The following is a 23,056-nucleotide window of genomic DNA, read 5'->3' on the forward strand; positions in this document are numbered from 1 at the left end:
AGGGTCTTCAATTGCTAACATTCCCAGGTTGCTTTGTAAGTACAGCGCAACACACTTCTGCCACGTCCCCACCTCCGAAACAATCACACGTAAAGGGCAGTCAGCCTTATGTGTTTTCGCAGAGAAAATCACTTCCAAACAATCTGATTTGCTTTTCCCAATACTCTGCACTAAATGGTCGAGCTGAAGGCGCTTGCAAAGCTTTTTTGCCTTAGTTTTTACTCTGGCAAGTGATACATTGGAACACCGGTTGAAAACTGTCCCCAACGCACGAGAGGCTTTTTGTTTGAAAAGACGTGAAGGTAACACGGCAAACCCACCTTCTTTGTCTGCTGGGAGAAGACAAACACCCTTTTGCTTCAGAAATGAGGAAATCCGTGACAAATGAACACGATATCGTGGTCGGTGACAGCGGGCTAACACAGCGGTGTGCGGTGTCATCGTGCCCTTGCTGTCTAGGCCCATTACATCATTGTAAGTTGCACCAACAAATTATCGTTGTGAGCTCAACTGAGTCCCAGGCCTAACAAAAAAAAAAGACTGTAATGGTTTTGCTTTCAGGCGCATAAAAATTCGTATTACCGCTTAATTTATCAAAGCTAGACATCCTTCTTCATTATGTTGTTTAAGCGGCGGTAATCAACACAGAATCGAAATGTACCGCGTCTTTCTTCTTCACTAGAACAACCGGTGCCGACCAAAGACTCTTCGATGGCTGAATGTCGTCGCCGCGAACCATTTCATTGTGTGCCGCGTCGGTGTACCGGGTGCAGCTGCTTCATACGGCGTGGAGAATCTTCGTCGTTTCGCTGGTGAGCAACCTCAGCTCCAAAGGTTGCTTTCTTTAGTATCCCCTGCGGGGGGTTGGGGGACCTTCCACGAAGGACCACTGTGTAGCTGCAGCCCAGCGACGCAAAACGTGGCGTGGCCGTTGATGGTGAGCGGGAGAGACGGCTACGTAGGTCTCTCGACGCAGGTACTCGTCGGTATCCCGAGCTCTTTGGCCGGGACGAGATCGTGGGGCATCAATTGAGGAGCCAAGCAAGCCCATTCTTTTGTAAGGGCAGTGCCGAAGAATGTGGCCGGGTTCGCCGCAATGGAAGCAGAGCGGGCGGCGCTGGTCGGGGGTCCTGCAGAGGTCGGCTTTTCTGTGGCCAGCTTGCAACTGAGTTGGGCGGGCGGGCGATTGGGATCTTTGGGGCGGTGTATAGACCTCCTGCATGTTTGTAAACAAACGAGGTGGCGCTGCAGTCGCTAGCGAGCTCGTGGTAGGCAAAAGGTCGGGGAGTGGCGTCGCGGATAGGTGTTGAGCGCGTGTTTTCAAGGCTTGTAGGCGCTTTTCCAGTTTCTGCGAATCATAGCAATGGTCGATGCTTCCAACCTGTAATTTGTTGAAGTACACGAGCTCGCGTTGGCCACGTGCGGCCTATAAAGAGAAATAGTTTGCCACTGTGTATTGTATATATGGTTAGTAGTAAACATGTAGAAAGCTTTCCTGCCATTGATTTATACGCTAGGCATTGAATAAAATAAGTCTTGACACTCTGCACTAGCCTGAATGATTTTACTTCGGGACAGCAATGAGGCGAAGTGCTGGCGTTGTTTCGGCGGAGCAGACGTGCGCTCATCGTCTGTTGGAATACGTGTCGCGCTGTGCGAAAAGTGGGGACAGCGTCGTGTCCCTGATCTCCTGTCTCGCTTAGCGGTGTTTTTAGCCGCATGACCACGCACCAGCCAGGCCGACTTGTCCTCTTGTTAAGCTGGTGGATTTGGTGAAAATTTTTGATTTCTAGAATTATTTTCTTTCCTAGCCCTGAAGTCTAGTTTCGTGACAAAACATTATAGCAAAATAGTGAGTAGAAATTTATAAATTACGCTTTTTAGAAGTACGGTCGTCAGAAATTGTGAGGTACTTTCTTTGATTTCAGTGCCGCATTTCTTTGACCAAAGCGAAAGCGAAGATGCCATAAACGAGGGAATAAACTTTAAGGTTCGTTTTGTGACCTCTCACAATTTCTGCGACTGGATCACTCACCTTCGTAATTCGCATGAAAATCAAATGATTCCATTTGTCGCAAACTATTCCTGAGACGTTGAGGAGCGTAATAAATCTCTTGATTTTTTTTCCCTACACGTGCAGTAAGTATACTGTGTTAGTTATTTCTTGTAAGAAACGTTTTCATGTAACTATGCATGCATAAGTACTGATCATATTGTAACGTGAAGATGTGCACACCAAAAGGGAAAAATATATTTACAGGGAAACAGCTTACAGCCACGCAGCCGAACAACCGGGCACGCGAAGCCCAGCAGCAGAAACGCACTTCGTCCTCTTCGCGTTCCAAGCGCGAGCGCACCAAGCACGAGCGTTCCAAGCACAAGCACAACCGTAGCATAACTCCCGGCGGCGAAAGCACCGTCCCGGTGCTAAGTGGATGATGTAGCAGGCGTGTGGTACGGTTTGAGACGGACTACATGAACGACGTCAGTCAAAGGGCTAGTGGACGACGTCGGAGCATGAAGAGGTGTAATCTCGTAGGTCACGTCGGTCACCTGACGGAGAACTCGATAAGGGCCACTGTACTGACGTAGAAGTTTCTCAGAGAGACCGACATGGCGAGAAGGAGACCAAAGGAGGACGAGTGAGCCCGGCGGATAGTGTACTGGGCGATGCCGGCGGTCGTAAACTGACTTCTGGTAGGTCTGAGATGCGGTGAGCCGGTCTCGGGCGATTTCACGGGCCATAGTTGCTCGGGAGATGGCGTCACGTGCATACCCTGTGGTCGAGGCAGTAGAACTCGGTAGTAATGTATCCAATGGCAGCGCAGGATGCCGACCAAACAGAAGGTAGAAAGGAGAATAGCCGGTGGTATCATGCCGCGACGAATTATAAGCAAATGTTACATAAGGCAAGGCAACGTCCCAATCGCGGTGGTCGGGCGAGACATACATGGATAGCATATCGGTCAGAGTCCTGTTGAGGCGCTCGGTAAGCCCGTTCGTCTGGGGATGGTAAGCTGTAGTGAGCTTATGCTGCGTGCCACAGGACCGGAGGATATCGTCAACTACTCGGGACAAAAAGTAGCGGCCGCGGTCCGTCAGCAATTGGTGTGGAGCGCCGTGGTGAAGGATTACGTTCTGCAATAGGAAGTCGGCGACATCGGTTGCGCAACTTGTTGGTAACGCACGCGTGATAGCGTACCGGGTCGCATAGTCGGTCGCGACAGCAATCCAACGGTTGCCGGAGCAGGACGTCGGGAAAGGTCCGAGAAGGTCGAGTCCAACACGGTAGAATGGTTCGAGAGGTACGTCAATAGGCTGTAGAAGGCCAGCAGGCAACGTTGATGGTCTCTTCCTGCGTTGACAGAGGTCGCAGGAGGCAACGTAACGCCGAACAGAGCGGTACAGACCAGGCCAAAAGAAGCGGCGTCGGACCCGATCGTATGTGCGGGAGACGCCGAGGTGGCCTGCGGTCGGTAGGTCGTGTAGTTCCGCTAGGACAGATGAACGGAGACGCTGGGGAACGACTAGCAGGAGCGGAGGTCCGTCAGGACGAAGGTTGCGGCGGTATAGGACGCCATCCTGAATGACGAACAGTTGCAATGAAGGATCTCGGCTGGCACAGTTGAGGCGATCAATGAGAATACGCAAGGAAGAGTCTTGTCGCTGCTCGTCCGCGATGTTAACCAGATCGGAGATAGCGAAGAGGCACGGGCCGAGGTCGTTGTCTCCAGGATCAGGCGGCTCTACAGGGTGCCGAGACAGGCAGTCGGCGTCTTGATGGAGACGCCCTGACTTGTAATGAACAGTGTAAGAATACTCTTGGAGGCGCAACGTCCAACGTCCGAGCCGGCCTGTGGGGTCTTTCAGTGAAGACAGCCAACAAAGGGCGTGGTGATCGGTCACTACGGAGAATGGACGGCCAAACAGGTACGGTCGGAACTTAGCTACGGCCCAAACAAGAGCTAGACACTCGCGCTCTGTAATTGAGTAATTTCGCTCAGCTGTAGAAAGGAGGCGGCTGGCATATGCAATAACGCGTTCTTGCCCTTGGTGACGTTGGGCTAGCACGGCGCCAATCCCATAACCGCAGGCGTCTGTGCGAACTTCAGTCGGAGCCGACGGATCAAAATGGGCCAGAATAGGTGGGGAGGTGAGTAAGTCGACTAGCGAAGAAAAGGCCTCCTCTTGGGCAGGGCCCCAGGTAAAAGGGGTGTCTTTCTTTAGAAGGTCGGTCAGGGGGCGAGCGGTGCCGGCAAAATTTTTGATGAAACGGCGGAAGTACGAGCAGAGGCCGACGAAGCTGCGCACATCCGTAGACGACTGGGGAATAGGGAAGTCCTTGACGGCTTTAACTTTAACAGGATCCGGGCGGACACCAGAAGCGTCGACTAGATGTCCGAGAATGGTGAGTTGGCGGCGACCGAATTGACATTTCGACGAATTGAGCTGTAGCCCGGCTCGACGGAAGACAGAAAGAATCCTCGCCAGTCTTTCGAGGTGCGTGGTAAACGTGAGCGAAAAAACCACAACATCGTCGAGGTAACATAGACATGTGGACCATTTAAAGCCGCGAAGCAAGGAGTCCATCATTCTTTCGAAGGTAGCTGGCGCATTACAGAGACCGAATGGCATAACTTTAAACTGATATAAGCCGTCCGGTGTGACGAATGCCGTCTTTTCGCGGTCATTGTCATCAACAGAGATTTGCCAATACCCGGACCGAAGGTCAATTGAAGAGAAAAATTTGGCTCCGTGAAGGCAGTCCAAAGCATCGTCTATTCTTGGGAGTGGATAGACGTCTTTTTTTGTTATGTTGTTTAGGTGCCGGTAATCAACGCAAAAGCGCCAGCTGCCGTCCTTCTTTTTAACCAGCACAACTGGTGAGGCCCAAGGGCTCGACGAGGGCTCTATGATGTCTTTACTGAGCGTCTTGTCCACCTCTTGCTGTATGATGGTGCGTTCTGTACTGGACACTCTGTAGGGTCGTCTGTGAATAGGAGCTGCGTCACCGGTGTTGATGCGATGCGTGACCACAGATGTTCGAGCCAAAGGGCGGTCATCGAAGTCAAAGATGTCGCGAAAAGACGACAGAAGATACCGAAGGTCGTGAGCTTGCCCTGGTAAGAGGTCAGCAGCAATCATTTTTGCATATTCTTCAGGTGGTGGGACGTCAGAGTCGCGGCAGTTCGACGAGGGTGGGACGCTTCTCACCGCCGATACGACGCATTCGGCAGCAGGGCACAGCGTGGCGAGCGACATACCTTGTGGGAGCGGCTGAACGTAAGAGGCAAAGTTGAGAACCGGAAGGGACGCTTGATTTGCCGACATGGTGACAACTGCATGCGCAAGGGCAACACTGCGTGTAAAGGGCACATCAGGAACCGGAGTAATGATGTAGTCACCATCGGGAACTGGCGGGACCGAGGAGAAACGGACATAAGTGGCGGCATCGGGGTACAGGCGGACAAAGTCGGCGGTGCACAGTCGGTGAACAATTGGATCCGGTGGCTCTGAAGGAACAGGGAGAGCGAGTTGAACGATGCTTGTGGCGCAATCTATAAGGGCGGAATGGTCGGTGAGAAAGTCAAGGCCGAGAATGATGTCATGAGGGCAGTGTTCGAGGACAGTGAAGAGCACAGAAGTATGGCGGCCGGCTATTGAAACACGAGCAGTACACATTCCGACGACAATAGACATACCGCCATCTGCAACACGGACCACAGTTGAGGGGGCAGGAGTGAGCTTTTACCTTAGGCGACGGCGAAGACGAGCATTCATGACTGAGACGTGCGCTCCAGTGTCGATCAGAGCGGTAACAGGGACCCCGTCCACGTCGACGTTAAGGATGTTCCGATGAGCATGAAGAGTTAAAGGAGGGTTTTCTGGTCGGGTCGTCAGAGCAGCATCACCCCCAGACGCTGCAGCCATCAGTTTTCCGACCGGGAGCGGGCATATGGGGCCGGCGACGAAGGGCGGCGAGGTCGGGGCGATGGAGATCGACGGCGCTGAGGTGACGACGAACGGTTGGTAAGCGGGGTCTGAGCGTTGTGGCCAGAAGAGGTCGTTTCCGAGGGCGAGGGAGAGCGGCGGGAATATGCAGAACCCGGCGGGTAGCGGCTGTAGGTCGAGGACGGACGGCTTCGGCAGTGTCGAGATATGTGGCCAACTCGGGAGCAGTTAAAGCAGATGGGCCTGTCATCAGGTGTTCTCCATTCATCTGGATTGCGGCTGCGTCGAGGGTAGCATGCACGTTCAGAACCGAGCTCCGGGGACATGCGGCGAGCATATGGGGCACTAACTGAGCAAACTGGTTGAATCCCAAGATTGGCAAATTCTTTGCGAACGACAGCCTGTATAAGGGATACTGCTGGAGTACTGTCTGTTGCGGGTGGATGTAACGCAACGGGGGACATTGCCTCTACTTCTTGGCGCACAAGTCGTGTCAGGCTCTCAGATGTCGGCAGACGGCTCGGTGGAGTCGAGTCTACACAGGACGACGTCGCAGTCGTATTCGGCAACCGCGTGAACTGCGGAGAAATTCGGCGGCTCTTCGCTTGTTCGAACCGGCGGCATTCCTTGATGATTGCGTCAACCGTTCCGCAGTCCTTGTATACAAGGAGGTTAAAGGCGTCATCTGCGATGCCTTTGAGCACGTGACCTACTTTGTCGCACTCTGACATAGTGGCGTCGACTTTCATGCAGAGAGCTAATATGTCCTGAATGTATGATACATAGGACTCTGTGGACGTTTGTGCACGGCATGCGAGCTCCTTCTTCGCAGCGAGCTGACGCCCGAATGGCTTACCAAACAGGTCACAAAGCTTGCGCTTGCAGAGATCCCAGCTGGTGAGTTCATCCTCGTGGGTCTCGAACCATACCCTGGCAGTGCCCGTCAGGTAGAAGATGACGTTGGCCAACTTTAGGGTCGGGTCCCACCTGTTGTGTGTGCTCACGCGCTCGTACATTGCGAGCCAGTCCTCCACGTCGACGCCGTCCGTTCCGTTGAAGGTCAAAGGATCTCTCGGATGGGCAATGATGAACGCCGGGTTGGCGGACGCCGACGGAGCGGCCCCTTCGCTGGTCATGGTTGAAGAGCCGGCGAGCTGACGACCGCTGCGAAGTTCCGTGCTTGCTGTGGCTGTACCCAGCACCTCACACCAATAATGTAACGTGAAGATGTGCACACCAAAGGGGAAAAATATATTTACAGGGAAACAGCTTACAGCCACGCAGCCGAACAACCGGGCACGCGAAGCCCAGCAGCAGAAACGCACTTCGTCCTCTTCGCGTTCCAAGCGCGAGCGCACCAAGCACGAGCGTTCCAAGCACAAGCACAACCGTAGCAATATAGAAAAAGAACTAATCGCGTCATCGTACAGAACAGGGCTTTATGTACATGCTGGCATAAAAAAACTGCGCACTATCTACTCAATTATTTGAGACCTTGGGGGGACTTGACGACGGTGTTAATTATAATTACCCAGAACTGCACCAGGTATGGCTATAAATAAAAGAAATTACTGAAACTAGCGTAGGAATTAATTCATATTTGCGCCAAGTTTAGTTACGTATCGCATGCATAAAAAACGAAAACACTTTTCATTGCCGCGTCCCCTCTCAATCTCGCCACGTGTCTGTTAGCAGTATGCCTGCGGCTGCTTCTTTCCAAACAAGCTTCGCGATCACATTCTACCTCACGAAGCATGACACATGCTTGATGCAATGAAAAAGCATATGGCGTTTAGCACACTTAAGGTACGCTATTCTAAGCACACCAACGCGACCGCGCAAGATTGACACAACTTACCAGACTTCTTCCTACTCGAATGAATTGCTTACGTCGTCATATCAAGAAACAGTTTCAAGTAAATATTAAATGTGATAAAACGCGCCATTAAAACATGGTGTGCTATTAACCAAAAAAAACGCATTCCTTGGGGGCGAGTGAACCTGTCGGCGGCCAGTGCACTCCGTCTCAAGGTGATAAGTACGTGTGCAGCTGCATATGTCTTTTTTTTCCTTGAGCAATTATCAGCCTACTATCCTGAAGTTCGGGTGAATGAACGCAGTAACTCGCATGCTATTGAGTGCATGGAGTGGCAGTGCCTATCGACTCCCAGACTTCGCGCTTTACTACCGTGGCCCAATGCCTGTTAGCCAGTTTCCGAATGCGGCATTTATGCGCGAGAAACCTATCGAGCCTAATTTAATATTTTTTATGCTACTACGCGGATCCAGCAGTGACGCAGCTGGTCAGTACATGCTGCTTCTGCAGTGCACAGGCTTGAAGCAGCCGCCGGTAGCTGCGGCAGCTGCGGTAGGCACGGCAAGCGGAACCTGTTTTGCCTACCATGCGAAAGTCGCTGCTAACATCAGCGCCACCGCATCTTCGTGACGTCGCGGGGTGAAGGAGGTCCATAGGTACAGTGTACTAGAATGGTTTCCAGTTAAGATGAAAAAAGTGACACAAAAACAAGTAGCTTCATAGAGATGAGTTGTCTAATCTTCTTCTGCTGGCAGGTATGCGTAGAGGGTGCAGTTTTTTCACTTCCTTAAAAAGCTAATCTCTCGCTTCGTCAGCGCTACCGAACGGTCGCTTACGCAAGTGCCTTCCTTCTCAGACGTCATGCGAAATGCTTTATATAGCTCTCTTTGCATTTTATCTTGGGATCGAAGGATGACAGTGGTGCTATCAAGCAATGGCTAACAGTTTTTGCACTTGGAGCAATGCGCCGCCAGGTTACCCGATGCGGGAGCCTAGCCGCATAGCTTGCGATGCTCCCGGAGCCGTTCATTTAGGCATCGTCCTGTCTGCAAGGTTTAAAACGCGACGCCGACAAGAAAAAGAAAGTGTCAAACTGCGCCAACTGTTGTTGTTGCTGTTACCCTCATACAATGGTACATGCCACATAGAGGGTTTGGCCAAGAATTGGGGGGCACAGAGAGTCGTTCAGATAAATATTTCCTGGACGAAAATAAAATTAATGCTGAGGAAGGAAGAAGTAAACAAAAAGGAACAGCAAAATGAAAGGAAAATGCATAACGCACGCAGGAGATCGAGACTGATGTTTTTAGCCGAGTGGTTGATTGATAAAGATAATTGTAAGAATAAAAATAATATTGAAAAAAAATTACCAACGTAGCCGATTTGATTTCATTAAAACATTTTGGACGGTGGTAAGAACAGACTTGTGGCTGTACCCAAGTATGGTGGCTCCAAACGTCAATATGACTGGACTGCTCAAACAAAGGCCAAGCTGTTGTGGTGGTTTCTCTAAAAAACCATCTTCTCATCATGGTGTACCGGCGACAAAACGACAAAAAATGGTTTACGGTTTCGTGCTCACGACAGAATACGCAGACGGGATTAAGCGCCAACCCAGACCTGTGCAAATAAAAAGTTAAGGGTGGGATCCGGCAGCGGAGCCTTGATAGAAATACCTCAAGCTGCCGTGAAAGACATGATTGCCTGCTCCACGAGTATCTCAGATGCAGGTAATCATCAGGTCTTAAAAGAGATCCAGTTGTCATTCTTAAAAAATTCTGTCTTCGAAACCTCGCTGCTGTGATGTACGCTGTAGCCGGAACGATAGGTAGCACGGGGCCATTGAGGGACGCCTTTGCCAGGCAGTCCGCAACTTCAATGGCTGTCACACCGCTATGACCTGGCACCGATATCATGGGAACAAGGCTCAAATGCGGAGGGAGTAATGAATGGAAGGTGTTTAATATTGGCGAATCTACAGCCGAAGCAAGGGACGAACACAAAGAAGGAGAGTCTGTAATGACAGCCACTGAAGAGAAAGCTGGCTCTAGTTTTCAAAGAGCAAGCACCACCGCCAGAAACTCCGCTTGAAAAATTGGAGTGTGGTCAGGAAGCCGCACAGAAAAAGAGTAATCTAGAAGCGGGCAATATATTCCCGCTCCTGTCTTTTCATCACATTGGGAGGCGTCAGTAGCTATCGTTAAGCTAATAGGTATGCTTTTTAAATGGTCTTCTAATAATCGATTTGAAATGCGGGGTGGTAAATGCTTAGCATTCTTCGGAAAAATGTCATCATAAACAATTTCTACAGAGGACGCACTGTTTTTTGTCGGAAGGATGTTATAGAAAAGAACATTTAAAGGATCAAACAAATTTTGTACCATAACTACCTGCGGGGTATGAAATCTAGGCCAGTGGACTCCAAAAAAGGAAGTCGGCTGGCAACAAAAAATAGATAAGGAGCGGTGTAAATCTGATTCATATATCCTTAGGTACGTTTGAACAGTTAGGAATTGAAATATAGATAATAAAGGAGGAATACAGGCTTCAAGGTAAAGCACGTTACTGACCACAAATTTGGGGAGGCCAAGGCACAACCGAAGCGCTTCGCGCTCCAAAAGAACGAGCGGGCGAATTTTGTACGCAGCCATACCAGAAAGCAGCACAGATCCAAATTCTAAAATTGGTCGGACATACAAAACATAAATCAGCAAAAGTGCATCTATCCGCATTCCAGACCGGGATTACTTAATCTACGCAAAATGCCCACAGCACGAGCCCCTTTGGGTACAACATGGTCAATGTGAGAGCGCCATGTGAGGCTGTCATCATAAATAACACCAAGATACCTTGAGGAATATTTTGTCGCTGGTAAATGAGAGACAGATGAACACGATCTTTCATTTGAAAAACAAGTACAGTGCACATGTTTACATTTAAAGTGAGATGTAAGTCACACAACCAACTTTCAAGCAAATTCAGGTACGATTGCAGGCGCACATACAGAGATTGAAAGTCCGCTGCAGCAGTGAAAAATGCAATGTCGTCCGCATAGACGCACGTGCGAATGTTTTGATGGCTGGGAATAGAGCTCATTAGAATATTAAAGAGCACAGGCGACAGGACTCCCCCTGGTGGAACACCTCTGGATTGGTTATATTTTCCCGAATTGACACCATTTAGTATACAAAAATCTGTCTGATTTCAAGGAACGCACATATCCACGCAAGTGTGACGTTCCTTGTGGAGTGTGACTTTCCTTGTGTGTGCTACGAGGTTCCGCGTTCGACGGCGCGGCGTAGACGGAGACCCAGATGACAGCGGCATCATCAATTATCCAGCCATGCTCTTTGAGAGTGACGACCAGAACGAAGGGGTTTAAGCCCAACCGGACCAAACCGGACCCGCCGCTGCCGGCGCGGGGAAACGGGCTTTATCCTCCCCAATTGCCGTGGCGGTTCCAGGAGAGGCCTCCCGAGCACAACCCAGGACAAGGGACCACTTTCCCGGCCGGTGACCCGCGGGAACTGTCAGCGATCCAGAGCGCGCCTTACCTTGAGGAGCGAGTGTCAGTTGATGGATGGAGAGCGGAGGCCGGTGACCCGCGGGAACTGTCAGCGGGCCAGAGCGCGCCGTACCACAGCCGACGCTATGCGCTACCGCGAAGACAACCTTCTTTCCCTCGGACTCAACACGTGAGGGGGGCGAGACCATAAGTGCGGTGGTATGTTTATGCGCCCAAGTGAAAGCCCTAGCCCCCCTCCTTCCCCTCCGGCGTGGGCGTCCTCACCCTAGGGAGTGTGGAGAAGAGGATATAAAAATCGACAAGCAGTACGGAAGAAGCACGCTCAGGACGACATCGTTCGCCAAGAGGGCCTGCAGCGCCGAAGCCCGACGGCGTGCAGCTTCTGCCAGCAACCGCTCGAGCCCAACTCCGGAGCCACTCCATCGCCCCCATGAAGTCGTCGGCACGTAAGCTCGGACGCCCCAGCCTCTGAATCTTAATCATGTATAATTATTGAATATATCTGTTTGTTTAAACTGAGCCATACGGTGTCTCTTTGCCTCTCCGTCCCGTGTGGACCTGCGCATTATGGGGGTCATCACACTGGTGTCAGAAGTGGGGTCTCAAAAGCAAATGTCCTCTGAATGCTGTGACATTCATGACTTCAAAATTGTAATCAAAAGGGAATCACGGGACTGATTGTGGGACTTTTACCCCCATTTGAGAGGCTTGAGGCACTGGAGAGCTTGAAAAAAAAATGTCTGTATCTGAGGGAGCTCCCACTCCACAGCCGTCGCTCGGAGCAAGCATGCTGGCATTAGGAAGCGTCATTCCGACGTTTACGGGAGATAAGACAGGTGTTCCAATCTGCGATTTCTTTTCCATGCTAGAAGAGATTGGAAAAATGGGGGGATGGTCCGATGCTCAAATGCTGGGAATGGTGAGGTGTAAGATGGCAGGAGCTGCTCATGATTTTGCTTGGCGAGACGAAAAAGTAAAATCCACAAAATCATTTGCGGAATTTAAGAAGCTCGCGTTTGAGCATTTCGACACTGAACCACGTCACGTGCGGGTACAGAGGTTCCGTGACGCCGGACAGATGGTAGGGGAGGACGTGCGAACGTTTGCGTCGCGGCTTCAGCGCTTAGCGCGCGATACGTTAAGCAGGGAGGAGGAAGGAGACCAGCTAAAGAAGAAATACGCGGAGGATATACTTAAAGAGGAAATGACCGCTTTGTTCGTGGCTGGTCTGCAAGACCCCGTGCGCCGGTTCGTGCTCTCGCGCAAGCCGAGCAATTTCGACCAAGCCGTGGAGGCCGCATTGGATGAGGAACAAAATGAGGCGTTAACGACAGCCGCAGCGAGAGTACGCGTCATAGAGAGAGCGGTGCTCAACCCTGAGGTTGCTCTCTTGACAGAGCGGTTAGATCGCTTAGAACAGCTGCTATCTCAGCAGGTAGAACGCCAGGTTGAAGCGCGCGCTCAACAGCGCCCATTCGCTGGAAACCGGAGACCGCCACAAAGCTACAGGCGCGGTATGCGAGATTTTGAAGAAATCGTATGCTTCGCTTGCCAGGGTCACGGACACATCGCCAGGTTCTGCCAAAACGTGCGCCGTGGGGAACCACAAAGAGAAGCAGGCGAGACACGCCCTAAGCAAGCCTACAGCGGGGCTCCAGATACCGAGACAAAAAACTAGTTAGTCCTCCCCAGCCTGAGGAGCGTGGGGAGGGAGCAGTGGATGATGAGGTGGTGGTAGTTGGTGTGGCCGACGAGGCATGCCCTGTTGTGCGTTGCAAGTTAAATGGTTGTTGCATGGAATTGTTGATAGATACGGGGTCAAAGGTGACATTGCTTAAGGAGAGCAGTTTTAACACGCTTCGAAGGAAGGGGGACCGCGAGGTGTTGGAAGCGTCTGGTGGTATGGCAACCAAATTTGTAGGCATAACGGGGGATCCTCTTGGCATAAGTGGACTCTACCGGTTACACTTCTCTCGGCGGAATTGCATTGGAGCACCCCTGCTACGTATGCCCGGACACGGTGTCTCTGCCAAACGGAGTGTCAGGTATATTAGGGCAGGATTTTTTGAGAAAAGGGAAGGTAGTAGTCTCATTCTCTGAGGAAGAGGTTAATGCGGGTGGATCAAAAGTTCCGTTTTTGAACAGGAGAGGGGCTGAGATTCGCATTACCGATATTGACACCCGTCAAACAGTGGGATCATTGGAGAAGGTATATTCGCGGGTTGCCGTCAGGCTGGTCGATGAGGCGGTCGTCCTTCCTTGGTCGGAGCACATTTTGTACGCGTTTGTGCCTTCAGATGTAGAGAGCGGCGCCGTGGGAGTGCTTGAGCCGGTCGACTCTCTCAGCAATGGCCTGAAGGCAGCCGCGTGCCTCGTGACAGTTAATGACGCCCACAGAGTGCCCCTACGGGTGGTTAACTGTAGCCAGCAGCCACTGAGCCTTCCCAAGAACAAAACATTGGCTTTCTTCACCTCTGCGATAGAGAAACGTGAGCCCACCGATACGGTACTCGCAACTGTAGAGCATGCTAGTCCTTCGGCTGCTCCAAAGGTGTCGTTCGATCTTTCTCACGTAAAATCCAGGGAGAGGGAGGCTCTGGCTGGTGTGCTGAACGACTACTCGGAAGTATTCGCCGCGTCCAACCTGGATTTGGGCTGGTGTGGCGTTATAAAGCACAGGATAGAAACCGGCACTTCATCGCCCGTTTACCAGCGTGCGTACAGGATTCCTTACTCCCAACGTGAGGAGATGGAGCGGCAGGTGCAGGACCTGATTGATCGCGGCATTGTCGAACACTCAAAGTCACCCTGGGGAGCACCAGCACTATTGGTGGAAAAGCCAGATGGCTCGTATCGATTGGTAGTGGACTACCGCAAACTAAATGCCGTAACTCGCATCGATCCATACCCCATCCCCAATATACAGGAGACGCTTTCTCAGCTGGGCTCTGCCAGGTACTTCACGGTAGTGGACATGGCGGCGGGATTCTGGCAGATAGCAATGGATCCGGCAGATGCCGAGAAAACGGCATTCAACACGCCCTCAGGGCACTATGAATGGAAAAGAATGCCGATGGGTCTGGCCAACAGCCCTGCTGTCTGGCAGAGAACCGCTGATGTTATCCTGGCAGGTCTTCTGGGGAGGCTGTGCTTCGTGTATATGGATGACATTATCATATACAGTGACAGTTTTGAGAACCATTTGCGCGATATTGAGCAGGTTTTGGTGCGACTAAGAGCAGCGGGTCTCAAGCTGAAGCCCTCTAAGTGCCAATTCCTCAAAAACGAGGTGAAATACCTCGGGCACGTTGTTTCAGCTGACGGCGTGCGACCGGACCCTGAGAAACTAAGGTGTGTCTCGGATTTTCCATCCCCGACTAGCGTCCGCCAGGTGCGGCATTTTCTCGGCCTGATCGGTTACTACCGAAGGCACATAGAGGAGTTCGCCAAGCTCGCTAAGCCGCTCACCGCCTTAACAGCCAAAAATGTCGCCCTTCGCTGGGACGAAAACGCGGAGAATGCTTTTGGGGCCCTGAAAAGGAAGCTAATGAGTGCACCGCTGTTGCGCCACCCGGATTTTAATTTGCCCTTCGTTATGGCCACAGATGCGTCAAAGTTCGCAGTTGGTGCCGTGCTATCTCAGGTTATCGAGAGCAAAGAACATCCCGTTGCTTTTGCTAGCCGACAGCTGAGCCCCACAGAGCAAAAGTACGGAGCTACGGAAAGGGAGTGCCTCGCCGTTGTCTGGGCAGTAAAGCACTTCAGATGCTACCTTTACGGCCGCAAATTCAAGCTAGTCACAGACTGCCATCCTCTGAAATGGGTGATGAGTGTCAGGGACCCTAGCTCGCGACTCGCTAGATGGAATCTACACCTGCAGGAATACTGCTTTGAAGTTGAGCACAAGTCAGGAAAGACGCATCTGAATGCTGATGCACTCAGCCGCACAGCTGCCGTGGCAGCTATAGATGAGTTTGTCCCCGTAGTCGACCCTGCCGAATTACGCACAGAGCAGTGCAAAGATCCTGACCTGAAGCGAGTAATCGAAAGCTTAGAGGGCGCACCGTCTCACCCCGAACAGCTAGGTTATTTCATTGGCAAAGACGGCACCCTGTGTCGGCGCACGAGGCCAACCAGGAAAGGGAGACCAGAGAAAACCGCTTGGGAGAGAGTCGTCATACCTCGGTCGTGGACAGAAAGGGTTCTTCGCGCGTTTCACGATGCGCCATGCGCCGGTCATTTTGGCGTAGCGAAGACACGCAGGCGTGTGCAGCGTTTGTACTTTTGGAGTGGCATGCGACAGGATGTTAGAGACTACTGTGCGAAGTGTCATTCCTGTCTCGAAAGAAAAACACCCAAGGGACGAAGACCAGCTCCAATTCAGCCGTTCCCTGAGGTTTCGGCTCCCTTCGAGCGGACAGGTATGGACATAATGGGCCCATTGCCCACGACCACTTCCGGAAACAAGTACATTTTAGTATTTGTCGATCACCTTTCAAAATACGCGGAAGCGGTAGCACTCCCAGATCAGAAGGCAGACACGGTTGCAAGAGCATTTGTCGAACAGATCGTGATCCGACATGGACCCCCGAGGCAACTCTTGACAGATCGGGGAACGAACTTCGTGTCGCAGCTAATGAGGAGAGTTTGCGAGCTGCTTAAGATCGCTAAGAAGCAGAACACACCGTACGATCCGGCTTGCAACGGCGCGGTGGAGCGACTGAACCCAACCGTGGCCGGGTTCCTGTCGCATTTTGTTTCGCGCGACCAGCGGGACTGGGACTTGTGGCTCCCGTATGCAATGTTTGCCTACAATTCCGCAGCACACGAGAGCACGGGCGAATCGCCATTCTTTCTTCTCTACGGCCGAGACCCGGACCAGCCTAGTGAAGTGCCAGAGGGCCCCCGTCGTGTCCCATACGCTTCACTGGACGACTATAAGGTGGAGCTAGAATCGCGCTTGCAAGTGGCGAGGGACATCGCAAAGGAGGCCTTAAAGAAAGCGGCGAAGCGCAGGAAGGAGGTGCACGATCGCAGTGCTAGAGACGCGCCGTTTAATGTGGGGGACAGCGTGTACATTGAAAACTGCCAAAGGCAGATTGGGCTAGCTCGTAAGTTCCAGACGAAGTGGAGAGGACCGTGCGAGGTTGTCGAGAAGCTTTCTCCGGTAAACTTCAGAGTCCGAGACGTGAACCGGCGCTTGATAAGGATACACGCAAATCGCCTCAAGTCGGCTCCGGTTCAGTATTCACGAAATGAGGAAAGGGAAAGCGCGGATTTTGATGGGGACAGAAGTGAAGCGGAGCGCGCAGATATTTCGCAAGAAACGCCCTCTCCTGCATTTGTTCGGCAGGCGCCAGAGGTGACGGCCGGAATGCCACCGGATTTACTTCATGCATTGCTAGAAGAAGAAGCGCGCGAGGTTGCCGCGCAGATAACGCCAGGAGAGGCTCCTGCCACGAGCCCTCGCGAGTCCCAAAGCAGACAAAGGGTCACAGACTTACTTAGTATGACTCATGAAGGCCGATATCCGCTGCGAAATCGGAAAGCTAAGTCGGACTAATGGCGTAAACAGAGCGGAGTTGTGAACTGGTTAGAATTGTGTAATGCCACAGCTCATAACATTGCTATGTGCTTATGTGTTAAGTTATCGGAGTTGGTAGTTAAACCTTTCTGTCATTAAGTAACACCTTCACAGGAGAGCATGCGGAGCGCATGCAGAACCTGCCCTACTTCCTTTCGTTATCTATATTTTTGTCTGTGCCGTGATCGTGCTAGAAGTGGGAGCTCCTTTGTAACTGTGGTAAATTTATTTCGTCCAGTTTGGACTAGAAAGGAGAGGCTTGGGTGCTGAGTTTCATGTTTATCTGTAAAAGAAGATCAGTGCTGCCCCTGGAGACGCCAGTTATGACAGCGGAGGCATATGGTGTTGTGCAGTGGTGTTGAGTGCAGCGAAAAGCGTTTTGTCGGACGCACTGTGCGAGGCGATTCAGAAAGACAAGGGGAGCTGCATGGACTCAAATGTTCGGAGAACATTCTTCTGGAGGGTGAGCGAGTGTGACGTTCCTTGTGGAGTGTGACTTTCCTTGTGTGTGCTACGAGGTTCCGCGTTCGACGGCGCGGCGTAGACGGAGACCCAGATGACAGCGGCATCATCAATTACCCAGCCATGCTCTTTAAAGTGACGACCAGAACGAAGGGGTTTAAGCCCAACCGGACCCAACCGGACCCGCCGCCGCCGGCGCGGGGAAACGGGCTTTATCCTCCCCAATTGCCGTGGCGGTTCCAGGAGAGGCCTCCCGAGCACAACGCAGGACAAGGGACCACTTTCCCGGCCGGTGACCCGCGGGAACTGTCAGCGATCCAGAGCGCGCCTTACCTTGAGGAGCGAGTGTCAGTTGATGGATGGAGAGCGGAGGCCGGTGACCCGCGGGAACTGTCAGCGGGCCAGAACGCGCCGTACCACAGCCGACGCTATGCGCTACCGCGAAGACAACCTTCTTTCCCTCGGACTCAACACGTGAGGGGGGCGAGACCATAAGTGCGGTGGTATGTTTGTGCGCCCAAGTGAAAGCCCTAGCCCCCCTCCTTCCCCTCCGGCGTGGGCGTCCTCACCCTAGGGAGTGTGGAGAAGAGGATATCAAAATCGACAAGCAGTACGGAAGAAGCACGCTCAGGACGACATCGTTCGCCAAGAGGGCCTTCAGCGCCGAAGCCCGACGGCGTGCAGCTTCTGCCAGCAACCGCTCGAGCCCAACTCCGGAGCCACTCCATCGCCCCCATAAAGTCGTCGGCACGTAAGCTCGGACGCCCCAGCCTCTGAATCTTAATCATGTATAATTATTGAATATATCTGTTTGTTTAAACTGAGCCATACGGTGTCTCTTTGCCTCTCCGTCCCGTGTGGACCTGCGCATTATGGGGGTCATCACACAAGTAAGCAATTCGGAAACTGCAGAGTATGTAATCTTTGCAATAATATGTAGCGTTTTACGCTGTCATAAGCTTTCGCTACATCTAATGTCACCAACGCAGCACTCATTTTTTGGTGCCGCGCAAGAAGAATACGACTCTCAAGATCGGTGTGTCCAATATTATGGGTCTAATATTATCCAGAGAGTTTAGGTAAAGGGGTCACTTTTGCGATTTTCCACTCAGGAGGAATCCATGCATGTTTGATTGAAAAATTAACCAGCTGAAATAAGGAGGTATGGGACTCCTCAAACAGGATCCTTAACATATTTTATGTTACCCGATCAGGGCCAGGAGCAGCAGTTGATAACCTCAACACTATCGGAGAAAGCTCGGGAAAGGTAATAGGAGGGACATGCTGAATCTGGTCCACTGACGCCACAAACGCAGAACGCAAAGGAAGTACAAACGAGAAACGCTGCTCTAATCATTTAGCAATTATCTCAACTGTTTCTATTGCTTCTTGCGGAGCAAAAACACATGAGGGTGAATTTTCTGAAACCGGAATCTTTTTCCGCAATCTCAAGAAACCGAAAAGTGCGCGACGATTTCCTGATATTGATAGGAAATCGAAATGCTCGGATTCAAAATCTTCTTTCGCTTGTGAGACTGTGCGTTCAAAAGTAGTCGCAATGAACTTATAATCATGCCAATTTTTCGGGCACTGATTGTGTACGAGCTTCCTCCATGCAGCCTTTCTGCGTCTGTGACCCCGCGAACAATGTGCATTCCACCATCTAGCTGAAGTGTTTCCTCTTGATGCGAGTACCAAAAATTCGGACTTCTTTCGGCATTCCTGAATAGCCAAGCATACGCATTTTGCTGTATGCTCTTCAGCAGAAATAACCGCTGAAGCAAGAGATGGGCTCGGTGGCTGTGTCACGATGTAGTCATCAAACCCGCTCGTTTTCGCTACGCAGGTCTTGCACCGCTCATCACCCAGATGCTATTCCTGTCCTTGTTTCGCGCCCCTTCGCATGCCGCCTCTGTCATCGAATCCTTTCGTTTCAAACCTCCCGCCGGCCTTTCTGCACAGCACCCTGCGGGGCAGTGGCACAGAAGCGTTTGCGGGTCGGTAGGCTGGAAACGCCGATTGGTCGATGGGATGCGTGTGTCTGCGTGACGTTTTCTCGCTTCGCCCTCGTTCTCAACCGGATGTGGGGTCGCCGCGCCTCTCTCGGCCTGTCCCTAGAGGGCCTAGGGAATCGCGTGCTCCGCGGGCATTCCCTTCGTGAGCCTAGGCGGCGGCGCGCGCGTTTCGGCAGCTGTCCAGGTATCGCTTTTTTGCGTGGTGCGCTTTTCGGCGACAGCCAGCTGAAATTTCTGTACAGTTCTCGCTTCCACAACATTACGACGACCCGCATAAAGGTACGCATTTTATCTCAAATTTCGCTTCAAGTAGTGCTGTACCGCTTACCTACATGGCTTGCGCATTCCAGGACCTCGTTTTACTGCTGCAGGAGCACGTGGCTAGTGTCGTGCTGGTGTTCAAAGTTTTGCCACGCCATTACGACGACCCACATAAGGCGCGGTTTGAGGACCGCCGGCGCCGCCAGCTGAACCGCCGTCTGCCAGTGCAGTGCAGCTTTGCTTAATTCCTTAGACACTTCTCGCGCTTTGTCGAAATCGACGGCAGCCGTGAAAATTTACATATTAGACCTCGCTACAACATTATCCCAGCGTAGCGCGCCTTTGTTTCTTTGCGTTGGCAAGCGTTAGAAGCGCGCGCCGTCTCGCACTTTGTCCAAGTCGGCTCTAAAACTCGCGCTAGGCCTCGTTGCCGGGTTGACAAAGTGCATGGCTTTGTTCCTTTCAATGGCAAGCCTCTGACACTACAGTCGGAGCCCTTAATTTTATGATCGCTGTCAGCTTCAACAACAAGTCCAAGAATAGTTATGACGATCGCGCGGTGTGGAAATCGGCGGTAGAGAGAAAAACTCGTGCTTGTAGCTACAGACTTACCCAGCTCCAGTGCGCCTTTGTTTATTTCCGTACCGACTACTCGCGCTTTGTAGAAATCGACGCCAGCCGTGAAAATTTACATATTAGACCTCTCTAGAGCATTAGTCCAGCGCAGCGCGCCTTAGTTTCTTTGCGTTCTAACTTGTATGCAGCACACCTTTGTTTGCTCGTTACTCCTGTTCTTTTCAGTCGTTTCCCGAATCCGTCCTAAGAGCCGGGCTAGGTGGATGATTGTTCGCCGCCAGTGGATCAATGGAACCACATGGCGATCGCACTGCATACCGCACGACTTTGGTCCCTGTGTTTTTTGAATAAAAACATCAGATGTCGAAGGTCATGGTCGTGTCCGAGGATTGCTTCGACAGCTGGGGCAAAACCGTGGGGACCGCACACGCTGTGTCGTCGCTGCCAAGTGAAGAGGCACAAAACGGCTGTCAACCTTAATAAAGGCCCTTCTCGGGGCCGCCTCAGTGTTTACTGGCAGATCACGCGCTTTGCACCCTGTGCACGTATGCTCCACATTTCCAATAGGTCTTTCAAACCTGTAGAAGGCTTGAATGCGCAATTCGGCTTCAGAAAAGGACGTTCAACTGAGCTAGCTTTATTGGGGTTAAAGGAACACGTGCTGCAAAATATACAAATGAAACTAATAACCCTTGGCCTCTTTAGAGACTTTAGTAAGGCTTTTGATTCCCTTGATCATGGTATCCTAACTCATAAGCTCTCAGTCTATGGGATTCGTGGCAACCCTTTATCTTTAATAAAATCTTACTTAGCTGACAGGCAACAGTGTGTATATATTCGAAACCACCAATCATCTCTACTACCTATAATCAGAGGCGTACCTCAGGGAAGTGTACTAGGCCCTCTGCTATTTGATGTCTATTTAAACAGTATTGTGAACATTGACCAAGGTTTAAAACTCATTATTTACGCTGATGACTGCACGATTTTGTTCTCTGGTCCTGATGTGAATGAACTAGTCACCAAGTGTAATCAACTTCTTAATCGCTTCGTGAATGGTCTGATATTAATCTGCTAAAAATTAATCCTGCAAAAACGAAAGTTATGTTATTTTGTGCAAGAAACAAAAATTTTCGTCTAGAAAAAAGATCATTTCTGGTGGTGAAGAAATTGAAATTGTTCACGAACACACCATACTAGGTGTAACATTTTCTTCACACCTTACATGGGATTCGCATGTTGAGAAGATAATAAAAAACCTCTCGTTGGTAACAGGTGCAATTGCTCGTTGCCGCGCGTTCCTTCCTGGTAAAATAAAGCTACAAATATATAATGCATTATTTGTCTCGCAAATAAGCTATTTGCTCATCAGTCTGGTTGACAACAACTAAGACCAACCTAGAAAAAAATTTCCTTCTGCAAAAGAAATCTATACGTCACATTGCCAATCTTGATTACCTAAGCCACACACCGCAAGCTTTTGAAACATTCAGTGTGTTAAAAATTCAAAGTATGTATGAATTCTGAATATTGCTTTCATTTCATCTGTCGTCATCCTTTAGGTCTATGATAGAAGGCACTGCGCTACTGAAACAGAACGATCACACAGTTAATACTCGCAACACAGACACTTGGTTAGTTCCCCATTTTCGCACTGACTATAAGTTCCAAGCACTACAGCACAATCTTCCAGTAATTTTAAATAGATATAAAGACATAAATAACCCTACTAAGAAAGCATTGCGTGAATTATTTCTTCAAAAATAATTCCTGACGTATAATTCGCGCCCAAGTACAGCTGCTCCCTTGTATCTTATGTAAATATGTTTTCTGTATTTCCCTATTGTAATTTATTGATGATTTTGTGCTTTCTGGCTGTCCTGTTTTTTTTGTGAAAACTGTACCCTGACTATGTGTTCGTTTTTTTTTGTGTGTGTATGTAAATGTTCTCAACAAAGTCTGCTTCTATGCCTTGTAACGGCTGCCTGGGCCTCGTCAAGCTGTGTACCTACAGCTTTTAGTCCAGGCAGCCGCCAGAATTTTCTGGAAAATAAATGGAATTGAAATTGAATTGAAATTGAACTGCTAATATTAAGATGGTGCATGGTACTTGAGAAACAATAGCGGCTACAATGGCAAAGGTGAAGCAGGGCTGAAGTTACACGCAAATAAAGAAAAGGTTGGGGGTACCCAGATAACAAGCTGAAATGGTTTTGGACAGGACTCCTAGTTATTCGATATAAAAGACTCAAATAATGCATATTCAAGAGTTTATCAAGGGTTTTGCAGAAATATACTCTAAGCACTTTCCCTTCAAGAACATTAAGCAGTCTAAACGAATAAGAAAAACATGGATAACGCCAGAGCTCAAAAGAATGATAAAGAATGATAAAGGTTGGGGGTACCCAGATAACAAGCTGAAATGGTTTTGGACAGGACTCCTAGTTATTCGATATAAAAGACTCAAATAATGCATATTCAAGAGTTTATCCAGGTTTTTGCAGAAATATACTCTAAGCACTTTCCCTTCAAGAACATTAAGCAGTCTAAACGAATAAGAAAAACATGGATAACGCCAGAGCTCAAAAAAATGATAAAGCGCAAAAACAAGCTGTACCATGCCTTTTTGAATAATCCCTCTCTAGAATCTCTAATCTTATTTTTAAAAAAAAAAAACAAGAAATTAACTAAATGCTGAGCTTAGGCGCGCTAAGATTGTGTATCATCAAAAACTGTTCTCTGATGTTAGAATGAAATATTCAGACGCTATCTGGAAAGTTGTAAATAACTTGTTACGTCGCAATACGAAAAATGCGCCAACTCAACGTGTCCGTGTGTTTTTGTTGCGCCCCTGTGTCCTCCTG

This window comes from Amblyomma americanum, chromosome 2 (genome assembly GCF_052857255.1).
Source record: "Amblyomma americanum isolate KBUSLIRL-KWMA chromosome 2, ASM5285725v1, whole genome shotgun sequence".
In the NCBI taxonomy this organism is placed as follows: Eukaryota; Metazoa; Arthropoda; class Arachnida; order Ixodida; family Ixodidae; genus Amblyomma; species Amblyomma americanum.